This window comes from Molothrus aeneus, chromosome 1 (genome assembly GCF_037042795.1).
Source record: "Molothrus aeneus isolate 106 chromosome 1, BPBGC_Maene_1.0, whole genome shotgun sequence".
NCBI classification, from domain to species: Eukaryota; Metazoa; Chordata; class Aves; order Passeriformes; family Icteridae; genus Molothrus; species Molothrus aeneus.
The window spans coordinates 123,539,348-123,553,945 of record NC_089646.1 but is presented as its reverse complement, the minus strand read 5'-3'; the positions used below and the strand labels follow the sequence as shown (position 1 = coordinate 123,553,945).

The 14,598-nt window shown below is 40.5% G+C and overlaps 1 long non-coding RNA gene across 1 annotated transcript in view; it reads right to left on the bottom strand.

Moving 5' to 3' along the window:
- LOC136554930 (uncharacterized) overlaps window positions 1-14,598 on the bottom strand; it is a 192,059-nt gene that overhangs the window by 114,095 nt on the left and 63,366 nt on the right. The gene's annotated exons all lie outside the window — the stretch shown is intronic.

Here is a 14,598-nt window from a genome sequence, read left to right as displayed (position 1 = left end):
TTCTTGGGGTATTTCCTCCCCAGGTGCAGGACCCTGCATTTGCCTTTGATGAATTTCAGATGGTTCATCTCTGCCCATCTCTCCAATCTGTTGAGGTCCTTCTGAAGGACAGCACAGCACTCTGGGGTATCAGACACTCCTCCCAGCTTTGTATCCCAACACATTCTCCTCCTGTGTTGCATATAGAGCCTAGATGTTCCTCAGTTATGGATTTTGGGGACAGAGATGGTCATGGCTGGACACTGCCACTCTAGCTTAGAGGTACTTAGGTTTCCTTTGCAGTTTTCAGCATTAGCATTACAGTGCTGCTCACTTCATCTCAGAACTCATACTTACACTTTCACTTATTAGAGCTCAATTCTTCAGCTAGGCTACCCCATTTCTGGGGTATTTAAGTATTTCTGCGGGTTTTAATATTCAAATGTTTACTTGCTAACGCTCACTCCTTACTTAATGCCTTAACAAATGGTTTCTTTCCCTGGTCCAGGTAAATATGAGTTCAAGTATTCATACAGACAGAGAAGCCCTAATAAAAAGTATCCATGCCTGAGCCCAACTTATCTCTGAGTGCTAAGAGCACCTTGCTGGGAAATTGGAGACCATGATTTGAGGTCTTTCTCCCTTTTCCTCAAGACACAGGACCTACACGTAAGGTTAATGGAGGTCCTGGTCTGATGATCCTATTGTGAGTAAAGTGTGGCCTAATGCTCCAAGCACCACAGTAATGTGGTGTTCTTGTTCTGCATATGCCCAACAGTTAAAAGACTGTAGTATCAAGGGGCAGATGAAGGGAGGCTACAGAAGAAAGCATAGTATTTTCCTTCTCTTATTACCTCCTCTACACTGGAGATTTGAAAGCAACAGAAAATTTCATTCATTTTCTTTAACTCCTAGGTGTGTCCTATATAGTTGTTCTGATTTCTAACCTTCCCTTTGCTGGAGTTTAGATACAGGACAGTGGACCACTACTACAAACACTCCTTCAGTCAAGGTTTTACTGGTCTTCTGTACATTTACTTTGCACTTGTACTAATGTTCTCTGTCCCTTTTGCCCCTTTCTTGTTATTTTCAGTGGATATCTATGTCTCTTTATCTTTTGCCCAGAAAAAAACCAACAGATGCAGGTTCTCATTTATCTCAAGCAGGCCCCAGCTCCTTCACTTTCTGTACTCTTTGCTAGTTACCCCTAATCCCTCCAGCACTTTCTTTTGCCCTGGTATTTCACAGAAGAGTTTATATACTGTAAATTGCTTTCTGTCTCCCTTCCCACTAAGTTACCATCTGTTATGCATTATCCTCAAATGCTATTTGCAGTCCAGCAAACTTCCACTAAAAAAATATGGGCCATTTCCCCTAATTTCCTTCTTCACTCTAGATTTGGCTCTGTGTAAAGCATATGTGCAGCTGTTCAATGCTTGTTCAGAGGTTAATCTGCTACCTCAAGGCTTTAACTTTCATTTCTTTCATCTGTCACTCAGTTTCCTGAATGTTTGCTTTTCTTTTTCTCTCCAGGATGAAAAGGTGAGGTGTGTGCCTACAGTCTCTCTGCAAGGATCTGCAACCCTATCCAGCCTCTACTATTGCCATCAAGTCAGATATCAAGGTAGGCATCCTTTCAGCTTGTGCTGTGAACTCACTTGCCCACTCAGTTACTTCAGTGAAATGTGACAAGCTGCCAGGTGAAATGTATTTCTGTGTTTTAACATTTGCTTCAACAGAACATTTTCTTCCCTTGCCTGTGTGACTTTTAATTTGGTCCTGAACTATAGTACAGTGACTTTCCTGTAATGTTTCAGAGATGCAGCCAGGAGCTTTTCATTTTGCCACTGCTAACTAAATGCTGCAGGGACCCACATGGCCATGGCTTTCCTCCTGCTGAGGGGGGCAGATGTGGCTGCTTGTTCAACATTGTCCAGCAGTGCTCCTGAAGCCAGCCAGACCACAGCACCAGCACTGCCACACTCCCTAGCTGTTATTCCCCTTTGGACTAAACAGAAGATGACTATTTCAGCCTTGTAAATTCAAGTTTACAAGTGATAAAACTGTGCTTCCAGAATCTGTTCAGAAGCTTATTCCTTAGACCAAGATATTTTTCTGTGAGTTATTTGTATCTCTGCATTGCAGATGGTACACAATTTGTTCACTGATCTCACTCACAAGAACAGTGTTCTTTCCCTCTCTTAACTATGTATAGCTTTTTCCTCTAGGCTTTTTACCAGTGGCCTGGATCCCAAAGGTTTCTTCATCTGTCACCTCACCTTCATCATTTTCCCCTGTGTGTTTTATGCCTGACTGATTGCCCTTGGTATGAGCATCTTTTTCTTGACAGCAAGGATGCAACTTCCTCCCAGAGGTGATCCTTCAGACCTACAGTCCTAGAGGAGTTCAAGAGCAAGGAGTTCAAGTCAGGTAGGGTCAGGTTCTCACTTCTGTGGGCTGAAGGCAGATTTGGGACTAAGTGAGAGAAACTCAGGTTGTCCCTTTTCTTTGGGAACTTGGGTACTGCCAAACCCATCACTCTAAAATACTTAACCAAAGAAAACTTCTAACTTCTGAAGATTTATTTTCCTTTTGGCTTCGTCCCTATGTTCTGAGCATGGGAAATAGATTTATTTTACATTTACAAGGTTCTATATTGATGTGCCCTTGCTCTCTGTTGCTGTATTATGATTATGTCAGAAACATGTTTCTTGCCTGTCTGAAGGAAGGTCTGCTATGAAAAATGTTACAAAACCAGTGATACAGATGGCAAAATCTATATGATAGAAGAAAGGAAAAACTTTACAATTACAACTTCTTTCCATCTATTTCCACAGACAAATGTTGAGAGAATTAAAAAAATTTCAACTTTTCTTAAAACTTTTTATAATAAAGTGCTATGTTAGAATAATGGTATGAGAGTAAATAATAAAATAGATAATGGGAAGGTGAATAACATTGGGACATCCTTTATTTTGTATTAGTTCAGTATTTTTGGAACATCTCTAACATAAATGAAGGAAGCTCAAGGATCTCAAGAGTTATTCCTTTAGCAATAAATGAATACTATTTTATAATGCAGAGTTGTCCTAATAAAGAGAACTGCAAGTATGACCTCAGAGACTGGGATTTCAAGGATAGATTTGAAGCATTGCAAGTTGACATTTTGGATTCCCCCTGCATTACAGTTTGGACAAATTAAAATCCTCACAGATATCCAAACAATCCCTCTCCCTCCTGTAATGAAATTTTCAATGGATTTTATAGAAATGACCCCCCTCCCAACATTCATAGTGGCATTAGAGAGACAGAGAAGATCCAATAGTGACACTTTCTGTTCCTAGTGGAGTTGGTGGCAGAATTTCAGTGTTTTCAGGATATGTTGAAATGGAATATTAGTATGGCAGCTTGCACCTTGATATTTTGAAACTTCTGGTTCTAGGTTACACCACAGAACTTAAAATCAAACTTAAGACTTCATTGCCTTTCTAGTCCCCACTTTTGGCATGTCTTCAGTATCTGGGCAGCCTCAGGTCACAGAGATTTTATCAAGTCACAGTTTAGGGAAGGGGGCTGTAGAATGCTGTATTGCCCAGAGAGATTGTGGAAATCCACAATCTTTGGTTCTGTGCATGTCTGACTGGAGTCAGCCCTTTAATGTGCAGTAGGCATGCAGTGCATGGCTAGTACCACTTTTTATTCAACACAAGCAACACTGTGTTGACCAGTGAACACTGTTTTTATTGGATAATTAAGTCTTCAGTCCAAAGAAAAGAGTCTTTCTGTAATTGTAACAGCACTGTACAAGGCAAAATGCCATGTTCTGTTTGCTTTTGCTTGAAGGAAACAAAATGTAGGAAAGTTGGATATTGACTGGCTTTCTACTTCACTGTTATGTGAATCTATTCTGGCTAGACTTTTTTCCCCTCAAGTAAGTACCTTTATATATATACATATATGTACATATATATATATATATATGTATGTGTGTGTGTCTGTACAGGAGATGATCTAAACAAAGTTATTTACCATAGATAAGGAAAAATATCACAGCAACTTTCTTGAATTGACCCTGCTTTGAGCAAAGGGTTTGGACTGGAATGACTTTTTTTTTGCTGGAAAATGCAGTTTTAAGGAATCCCCAACAAACAAATGGTCCTTAACCCTGATTGCCTTTAAGCTGTGAGCATGTTCACATGAGTGTTTTCTTCAGCTATGCTGAACTCTGTCCTATCTTCAGTCTGTCCTGAGGCAGGGGATGACAAGGCGCCCCAATGTTTCAAAGTAAGGTCATTTCATGTTGTTTATGATGACTGTAAAACTGTCAAATACAACAAAACAACTGAATTGTTTCCAAAGGGACTAGAGCCTCTAGAGAAAGTTATGCCCAGAGGATGAGAGTTCAAACTTTTTTGCTTCAGTGATCTGGGTTCTGGGTGACATGGGTGAGCTCAAATCAGATCAGTAAATTATAAATCAACAGTATTGTCTATCTTAGTGAAAAACTATAAAGTGAATGGCACTGATTAGGATATTCTCTCATACTATTTTCAAGAGGCATGTGTGCAGTGTTACCCTGAAGGAAAATGGCTCCCAGTTCAGACAAAGCATTGGCAGCACTGTCCACAGTCACTTGTTTCTTCCTTCATTCCTGGCATCCATCACTTGTTCAAGACTAAGTAGAGATGGGCAACATATTTCTACTCCCACAGTATCTTGTACCAAAAGTATCAGCAGTAAATTGTCCCCAACACCCACAGATAACAGCATTACCAACTGTGATTTCCTGGTCTTTGCTGCTTTCTTGGCCCTGTCCCAGCAGAGCAGACACAGAAAGGCTGGAAATGGGCTACACACCCTTCCCTCTCCACTGCAGCCAGGGGTGGTTCTGCCTGCTCTTCTCTCTGGAGTGCTGGAGCAGGGCATAGCTGCTCAAAGTGTGGGGATAAACAAGGGAGAGGGGTGAAAGGAGAAACTGAGACCCTAACAGGAAATCTTCAAGAAGTTCTCTAACCCCGTACAGCTGGGTGTGTTCCTCAGCTGACCAGTGGCAAGTGTGCTCTTTGTAATACTGTGAAAAGTTCTGTAGCACCACATATCATGGACAGGCAGGCTGCTCTTGGAAAGAGATAGACATGAAAACATCAGGGCTGTTGTCAGAGTTCACTGAATGATGTCCATCCCTTCCCAGCTGAAAGGCACCAATGCTTCACTTAAGATTTGCAGTGAATGAAGATTTCTGAGTCAGAAGCTCTGAAGGTACTGCTTGGAACAGCCCAAGAGGAAGAATAAGCACCTTCCACCTCCTCCCTGACCACCCAAGTAACAAGCAGCTGGTTTCATTGATTAAATATTTTCTGGTTTTTCAACTCCTCAGGTGTTTGTTAGTATTAAAAGGAGTCTCTGCACCCTCAGGACCTATTGGTCTGTAAATCCTGAAGATGAAGATGAAGGCTCACAGGCTACAGCTCTGCCTCCTGTAGCAATGCCCTCCATCAAAGGATGTTGCCAGGACTGGGGAAGAGGACTGACTGAGACCTCTGTCTCAGATGCCTTGCAAGGTTGCAAAACTCTGGCTTCACAGCACATTATTTAATTTTGGTTTTTAGGAGATGCAAGCCTATAGCTACCTTTCCCCAGGGCAGTTAGAATAGCTGATTGATGCAAGAATTTTCTTTTTTCTACATTACTAGAGATGAGGTTTGCTACAACAGAACCCTGTTTTCCCAACAATTGACATGCAAGCAATGCAAACAGACTCAATTTTATTCTCCAAGATCTGGTTAAGATCTTTGTAAATGCAAGTATTACAATCTTTAATTTCCACAGAAGTCCGACATAATTAGAAGACCTTGAGGTCAAAAAGGGAACATTAGGCATGATAATATATCTGGGAATATTTCAGCAGAGGAATAAAGTACTGTGTGTTCACTGTGTGATGAAAACACATCTTTGGAACCTGGGGAACATCTGAATAGGGTATTTGACTTCCCTGTGCTCACTGTGATGCCAAACTCCTGAGGCAAGTCTCCACTGGGAGTGTCTGTGGCTCCACAGTGTCCCATAAAACACAGACCCATGACAATAGACAGGCCTTTTAATAACCAGCAAAGGTGAGATTCATGTCCTGGTGACCCAGCAGAGCTTAGATAGTTCTTAGCATGTGGACTTAGCAATAGAGTAATAAGAAAGAAAAAGCATAGGGTGCAGTTGAGGCTGCAGTGATGATCCCTGTGCTGCTCCCCATCCTCAATTCAGCCCTCAGGGGGTTGAATCCACTTGGCCAGGATTTTCTGGCACAGTCCAGGATCCCTGCTTCTCCCCAGACAGTGTCTGAGTTTCTGTGAGGTCCTTCAACCTTAAGCAGGTTCTCCTGATGTTTACATCCTCTGAATATGCCCTTCTGCTTAACAGCTGTCTTAAAAAGAAGCTATTAGTGTATTTTGGTTTCTTATATTTAGGGACCTGATGCATATTTATAAATCTTTGGAAGTCCAAACTTCTTGTTAATATTACCTGCTATGAGAAGTACTTGGTGCACCTGTATTTTATTAGGCTGCCCTATTGGTAATTTCTAACACACAGTGAGACCACACAGGTGCCTTGAAGGCTTTCTGAAAGAGGTCAGACATGCCCACATGCCTGCAGGTGGATTGCCTCCCCTTGACCTTCTTTTGTCCTATTTGAAGTTGCCCAGTCTCTAGCAAACACTGGGAGGAGCTGGGCTTCAAGGAAGAAACCTAAACTTCACGGGGTTGTGCAGCTGCAAGCAGAAGAAATCTGCTGCTGGTTTAGCCAGGCTGTACACTTCCCAGGTGGTGCAAAATTGTGGTGCAGAACTTCTCTTCCAAGAGATGAATGCATCACTAAACACATGCATAGAATGGGATTGTCTAGAGGAACAAGACTTGAGAAACACTGTTCATTTATAGAAGCAGCTGAAGGCAATCCATGAGAAAACTCTGAAGAAAATGTGATTATAATGTTTTACCCCACGTACTATGGTATACTTCAAAATTCAAAACAACAAAGACCAGCTGTTTAAAGCTGCACACATTGTCCAGACACTAAAAATGTGGAAAACGCTTGGCTTTAGACTATCTGGTTTTACACACAGCTTGTGACTGAGCTGCTTTGATGCAAATTTCTGTTATCTTTGTCAAAACAATATGTTTACAGTCTAGACACATTTACCAAACATGGATTTAGCTGTAAAAGTGAATTTCTGGAAGCACAGTCACAAGGCAAGTGGATGCAACATCAGTGACTTCAAAGGACATGTGTCTTCTTGTAATAGAGTATTATTAGGTAGGTCACATTCTTTTCTGTATGAAACCTTTTCATCCCTCTTCTGCAATATATAGCAGCTTTAAGTAGAAATTAATTGCTTTTTCCTCCATTTTGGGGCCTATTCACATTCTTTAGTTGAAGAAAACAGAAAAAACCCAGATATTTTGCACATAGCATCTAATCTTTCAATCTCTATCTATAACTTTAGTTGAAGTAATTTCTGTTGGTTACCTTGTCATATGATCATAGAATCGAATCATAGAATCATGGAATGACATTGTTTGGAAAAGTCATTAAAGCTCACTTAGTTCCAGCCCCCAGCCATGAGCAGGGACACCTTCCACTAGACCAGGTTGCTCAAAGTCCCATCCAGCTTGACCTTGAACTCTCCCAGAGTTGGGGCACCCATAACTTCTCTGGGCAATTTGTTCTGGTGCCTCACCACCCTCATGGAAAAGAAGTTCTTCCTAGTATTTAATCTAAACCTACTCACATTTTAAGGCTTTTCACTCTTGTCCTGTCACTACAGGCCCTTGTCAAAAGTCTCTCTTCATCTTTCTTGTAGGCTCCCTTCAGGTACTGAAAGGTCTCAGTTAGGTCACCCCAAAGCCTATTCTTCTTCAGGCTGAACAATCCTTTCCTCATAGGAGAGGTGCTCCATGCCTCTCATCACCTTGGTGCCATCCTCTGGACTCGCTCCAACAGGTCCATGTCTTTCTTATGTTGAGAACACCAGAGCTGGGTGCAGCCCTGCAGGTGGAGTCACCAGAGCAGAGCAGAGCAGAACAGAGCAGAAGGACAGAATTCCCTGCCTCACCCTGTTGGCCGTACTGCTTTGGATGCAGCCAGGACAAATTTGGGCTTTCTGGGCTGTGAGCAGTCATTATTGGGTCATGTCCAGTCTCTTATCCACCAACATTTCCAAGTCCTTTTCATCATCCTTCTTATTCCTGAGGGGCTGTAGTTGTGGGAAATGGGCAGAAAGAAGATATTTTGATTTTGATAATCCTCACCATGGCTGATGACATTTCAGTGTTATGGCTCAGTGACCCAGGTCCTGATTTCTCTAGAACAGGCCCTCCCAAAACTTCATCAGAAATTGCAAATTAAATGCAAATGGGAACACAGCAAATGGATTTTGGTTTGCAGTTGAAAGCAGAAATGTCAGAGATGTCATTCATTCCTGGCAAAGAGATGTAGGAGGAGCCATACCTCTCACAAAACAACACCAAATTATATCTTAGTGCATAAATTTTATTTGCACAGTAGCAAGAGTGTTTCCCAAAGGCAGACAGTTTTTAAGACTGTGCTCACATAGACCATTTCCTATCATGAAAGTGTATTCCAGAAATTCCAGAAACTTGAATCTATTCCACAGATTTCCAAAAACTGAAAGCTGCAAGAGTGGCCTGGCCAGGGAAAAGCCCAATGTCCCTCTGAGTGTTGTAAGGGAAGATTAATTTCTGTTTGCTGAAAGCAGCTGGGTAGCAAGAATTTGTGCCACTCTCAGGATCACTGTTTTACAGGGAAAATCTTGTTCTCCAGAAGTCTCTGCTGGAACAAAATTATTTATTTACTTAGTTAATTAGTTTATCTCTGAATCTTTTTCCCTGAGCCATTTGAGGTACCATGATTGAGGGGCACATTAGAACAGAAAAATGACTGTAATATAGTATATTTGTTGTCTGGTTTGCATCTTTTTCAATCCAAATTTAAAAAAAAAATCAAATCTCCCTGCTTGACTGTCAACACCTGGAGTGTCATCTAAGGGGACTTTGCCCTTGTTCTTATACAGGAGACTCCGTTGCTTATTAATTTTGGGTTCTGGTTTTCTTGTTGTTATTGCTGTGTAGAAGAGCACCCAAAAACCTTGTAGCACAGGATCAAAATCAGGTTGGTGACCAATCAGGCCTGTACAGGTCCATAGGGCTTTTCACTGCTCCCAGACTGGAAATTCCCATCTGTATTCCAGGCCTTGATTATGTGATATCCTAATCCAAAAAACATTTTTAAGAATCCTCCTCTGCCTTTCCACCTCCCACTTTGGACTTCAGTGCAAAGAAGCAGATCTGTGGCAGCTGTGGCTGCCTGCAGCAAAGATGAGGGAGAAGTTGGTTTCCCTTATGGTTGAACTCACCACTGGCTCATCTTTTGCCCCATAGGGACAGCCTGCTCTTGCACCTTCAGGATTTCTTTCTTTAAGTGTGTCCATCCTTCCTGCACCCCTTTGTTTTAAGGTGTTCTCCGAATCAGCATCCTGGGTAATATCAGAAGGCTGAATTAGTTCAGGGAGTGTCCTGGTAATACCCCATACCCAGGCCCCAGGGAGGTCTCAGACTTCCCTGTGAAAGGGTCCAGTCCACACACAGGGTCCTCAGCTCCCCTCAGAAGGGAATCACCTACTACAACTGCCCTTCTTTTCTTCCTAACAGCCCAGGTTGTGATCCATCTGGCAGAGTAAGTGCACCTGGGAGACCCTCCAGACAGATTTTTTTCTGTAGTGTCATCTGCCTGACCCTCTGGACCCAGGGCCTTGTACCTCTTCTGTAAGGGCACCTGGGAAGGTGATGAAAGGGAGGGGATTATTTTACCTCCCCTAGCAGGGATCCATTTACATTTCCCCTATCTAGCAGGTCTCCCCATCCTGCCACCTGGCTACCTGTAATGAGAAGAACATCTCTGCAGCAGTTTGGTTTTGAGGAGTCAAGTTTCCCCACAGCCCCTCAGTTTAAATCCTGTTATGCCAAATTTGTGACTGTGATGCTATGCAGCATTTTCTATCATGTTACAGAGATCTCATCAGTCCACAAAGAAAAACCAGATCACTCCAGCTTTGTCAATTTGGGCCAAGGAAGGGATTACTTCCACAGGGTTTTGGGTTACCTCATTTTTCTGCTCCATTGCCTTCTTCATATAAGTTGGTGATTTTGGCAAATGTGAATGCTACTTAATAGAGTAGAGCAGACACACAGTATAAAAAGAGTCAGAAATACAACTTTTTAAAAGCAAAATCATCTTTCTCTCTAGTTCCACATCACTTGGCATTTTTTCTTTGCTGCCAGGAAGAGGTTTCTTCCTAATTTTCAGACGCTGAGTGTGGCACTTGACCATAGTGGGAGCATTATTCTTGTACAAGGAGAGCATAGCAAGGGAGGCAGGTCATGGAGGTGTCACAGGAGAATATTGTCATCTTCAGAAACAGCAGTGTCTGATTGTTCCATCGGCCTTATTAAAGATTTTATTCATATTATATCCAAGGATGAGGGAACAGTTTCTGATAAAATAAATAATAATTCAGGGGGTGAGATCTCAAGATCACAGATAACAATATATTTCCTCTGGATGTGGCAGTCATCCAGATATTGTTTGAGTATATCTGTCTTGTCCTGGGTATGCAGGCTAGAAAATTATATTGAACTGTCTAAATCTAACCAGGAGTCTCATCAAAACTCATATTGTAGCTTATAAAATTTTTATTTATAGGCAAAAAAACTACAGGCATTTATCAATTTTTATTAAAGAAAAAGCCATTTCCATATAAAATTAACAAACAAGCTGGCATTTTAATATCTGATGTATTTGATTTTTTTCATCAGAGTGTTGAAACTTTCACCACAGAGAAGGCATTTTTGCTATTGTAACAGTCAAGAAACTATCTCATACATACCTACATTGTCTCCTTATTCAGAAAATGAAAGATATCATTGCTTTAGCAATCAGTATTCAGTATTTTCTCTTGGTCTCCTGCTGAAGTAAAAAACCAGACTGGTGAATTTGAGTGCAGTTAGAGTGCTGTGCCAGGTATTACAGCTGTGTCCCTGAGAACAGGACAAAGGGCTCTCCAAGACTCCAAGGCACATAAAACCTTCTCCAGCAGAACAGCTTGCACATGTTCCTACGCACATTTCTGGGTTTGTTTCCATCTGCGCAATGAAGATCAAAAGAACTGAGGAAATGTATACTTTAGAGTTCTCTGAAATAAATAGACCTTGTAAGAAAGAAGTATTTAAGTGTTTTGCTCAGGTTAGAGCTGAACAATTCTAGAGAAAGCAGAAGGCTGGATTTTATTACAATCACTTGAATGCTAAATTGAGTGGGTTTGATGTTTTTAATCAGTGAGTTTATATGAAATTTAAAAAAAAATAAACAAGGCAACATTAATAGAAATATCACCTATGACCTCCTTTTTTATTGTCTCAGAAGTTGAGCAAGAACCTTTCTATATAAAACTATAATTCTTTTTATAGTCTAGTAGCACAGCAACAAAAAAGTTTACTAAGAGAGCAGTTCAAGATTTTGAAGCAGAAAAATATAACTGCATTGCAGCCTACCCTAAGAATAGCTTTTTTTTAACTGAGGTAGATTTTGGGCACTGTCAAATATTTGTATATTGTTTTAAGGATTTGGACCAATGTGATGTACAATAGTAAATTATGAAAAATATCTTTCTACTCCCTGTCCTTATACATCATTTAAGTTTCCAGCATCTCTGTCATAGTATTTTAATGGTCTGTTAGCACTGGGCGTCTATTTTCAGAGCCAAAGAGAGAAGAAATAGTTAAGAATCTTAATATAAATAAAAGCTAAAATAAGGTTACCCAAGTCTTAAAAGCTGATGCAGCATGTTAAATTCTAAATGTTTCTTTCAAATCCACAGTGCACTTTAAATGCTACTTGCTTTATTCTGTATTAAATTCTTTGTTGTAAGAAAGCCTGGCCAGAGTTTCATATTCCTCAGTTAGGTGTGATAGAATACAAGGAAGAATGGTTTCCTGAATGACTAGAGTAATATAGGATTCTGGACTATATAGCTTTCTAACAAAATGTGCAAACATCATGTTTCAATATTTTTTCTGGGTTTATTACCTTGGTTATGTGGAAGATGCTGAGCATGGAGCAAATCCTTTGGCTCAGCCATTGAGTCAATTATAAAAGTTTTGATTTAGCAGAGGCTGAATTCTTTTAAGGGATTCCAGTCTTAAATGGCATCAGACTGTAAATGTGGGAAGACTCCACAACATTTACTTTCTAGACATAAAAAACTGAAATTCTGTTACTGATTTGAGTAAGAGAGATGAGGGACTGGAGAACAGCATTTCAAGGCAATTTTTCTAATATTGTAACAAGACCTATAAAATTTTGAAGCTATGCAATCCAGCAGAAGACTTCAAAACCACACATGCTCAGTATGAGTACAACACATCCTGTCTGTGTTCCAGCAAATGAATCCCTAGCAACGTAATTAGGCTTTTAGTCACAAATAACAATATGTACATACAAATGAAAACTTAGTTTTGAAATCCTCTTTGATCACTAAAATATCTCCAGCTGATAATAAATATATCAGTTTATACTCTGGGACTATCCAGTTAATTTGCCTAATTTTTATCTCTATTCCTTCACAAAAAGAAATAGCAATCTAGATTTTGAATCAACTACATTTTACAAGTAATCTTGGAAAGGGGAAGTGCATGATTTTACAACATCAGTAAAATAATGGGCCAAGAAATGTACATTTTGATTCATAAATTAATGGTGAAGTTCACAGCTTTTCACTTAGTCTGCAGAAACCATGTACTGGCTTCTATTTCTTTCCTTTCCAGGACAAGTATAATGTGCTTCACCCGCCAACTCTCCTTCTTATGCTCATTTGCACATGGAAGAAGAAACAGGAGCCCTTTGGATCTATATAACTGAAGTCCAACAATTCACATTTTCCCTTCAACTGGAAATTCAGATGTTTTCCTTTTCATGGCCTTGAGGAGATCATCCACACACAGCACTTTACAGCACTGTCAGCACCACCAACATTAGAGCCTGTGCCCTGGGGAGGAAACCACTGAAAGTTTCCCCAGAGCATGCCACAGCTTCAATACAAGTCTGCTCAATAGAGATGTTTTCATACTGAATTATTCTCTGATGAATGAATAAGCTTTTTCCAATGAGTCAGTTGAAAAACAGCTTTAAGTGATGTGCCCTGAAAATTGTATTATGAACAATCCCACAATTTACACCAGAAGGTTAGAGTGTTTTAAATTTTCCTCCCTGACTTTTGAAGCTATATTTGAATTTTTCTCTCTTGTGCTATCCCTACAGGGCAGAAGTTATATAACAATGCATTTCCACCCTTCTAAAGGTTTTCATGCAGACAATGGACATTGATCTATGGAAGGGTACCATATCTCTTAATTGCACTTCAGCTTTTGAGCTGTTTAGGAATTTATTTCTCTTTCTATTAAATTTTTTCAATAATAGTACAATTATTAAGAAATCTAAAGACAATTTATTTTTCTTTTATTTTTGAACTTCTCTATTCATAATCACTTAGGAGTTGCTAAATGTAACCAGAGCAGTTTAGCAAGTAATTCTAGGGTTCATTAAGACAGCAGCTCAGTGGTGTGTTACTTTTATCTTTTGCAATGAGGACATTGCTTTTTGGTTGATTTCCTGTTGCACATTTACTATTGCCCATAGGTATATTTGTTTAAACATGCATGTAATTTATACCTGCACTAATGTAAAATAAACATCTAAGGGGAATAGTCACTTTTGCTGCTGTTTCCAAAGCAGCTACAAAAGTTCACAGCCCTTGAGGTCATGACCTGTCTGCCTCATGCAGAAGTGCTGGATGGCAGCAACGACCATCATACAGAGTCACAGATGCATTTAGGTTGGAAAAGGCCTCTAATACCAGTTGTGCTGAGTACAACTATTAACCTAACACTGCCAAGTCCACCATTAAACCATGTCCCTAAGTGCCACACATGTGCATATTTTAAATAGCTCTAGAGATGGAGACCCAGCCACTTCCCTGGGCAGCCTCTTACAGTGCTCAACTATCCTCTGTGAGAAATTTTTTCCTAGTATCCAATATAACATCCAATCTAAATTTTTCCTAATATACCATCTAAAACTCTCCTGGTGCAACATTTCTTCCTGCTGGCCACAGAATCATAGAATAAATTAGCTTGGAAAAGACCTATGAGATGATGAAGACCACACTACCACAGATACAGACATTGGCCTTCTTGGACACCAGGGCATAGCTGGATCATGTTCAGATGCTGTCAATAGGCATTCCCAGGTTCTTTTCCACTGGGCAGCTTCCCAGACACTTTTCCCAAGTCTGTAGTACTGCATGGAGTTATTGTAAACCTTGTGCAGAACCCAACACTTAGTGTTGTTGAACCTCATACCATTGTCCTCAGCCCATTGATCCAGCCAGATCCCTCTGCAGAACCTTCCTGCTCTCCAGCAGACTTGGCTTCATCTGCCAGCTGACTGGGGATTGAGGGTGCTCTCAATCCCCTCAAACCACTGATAAACACA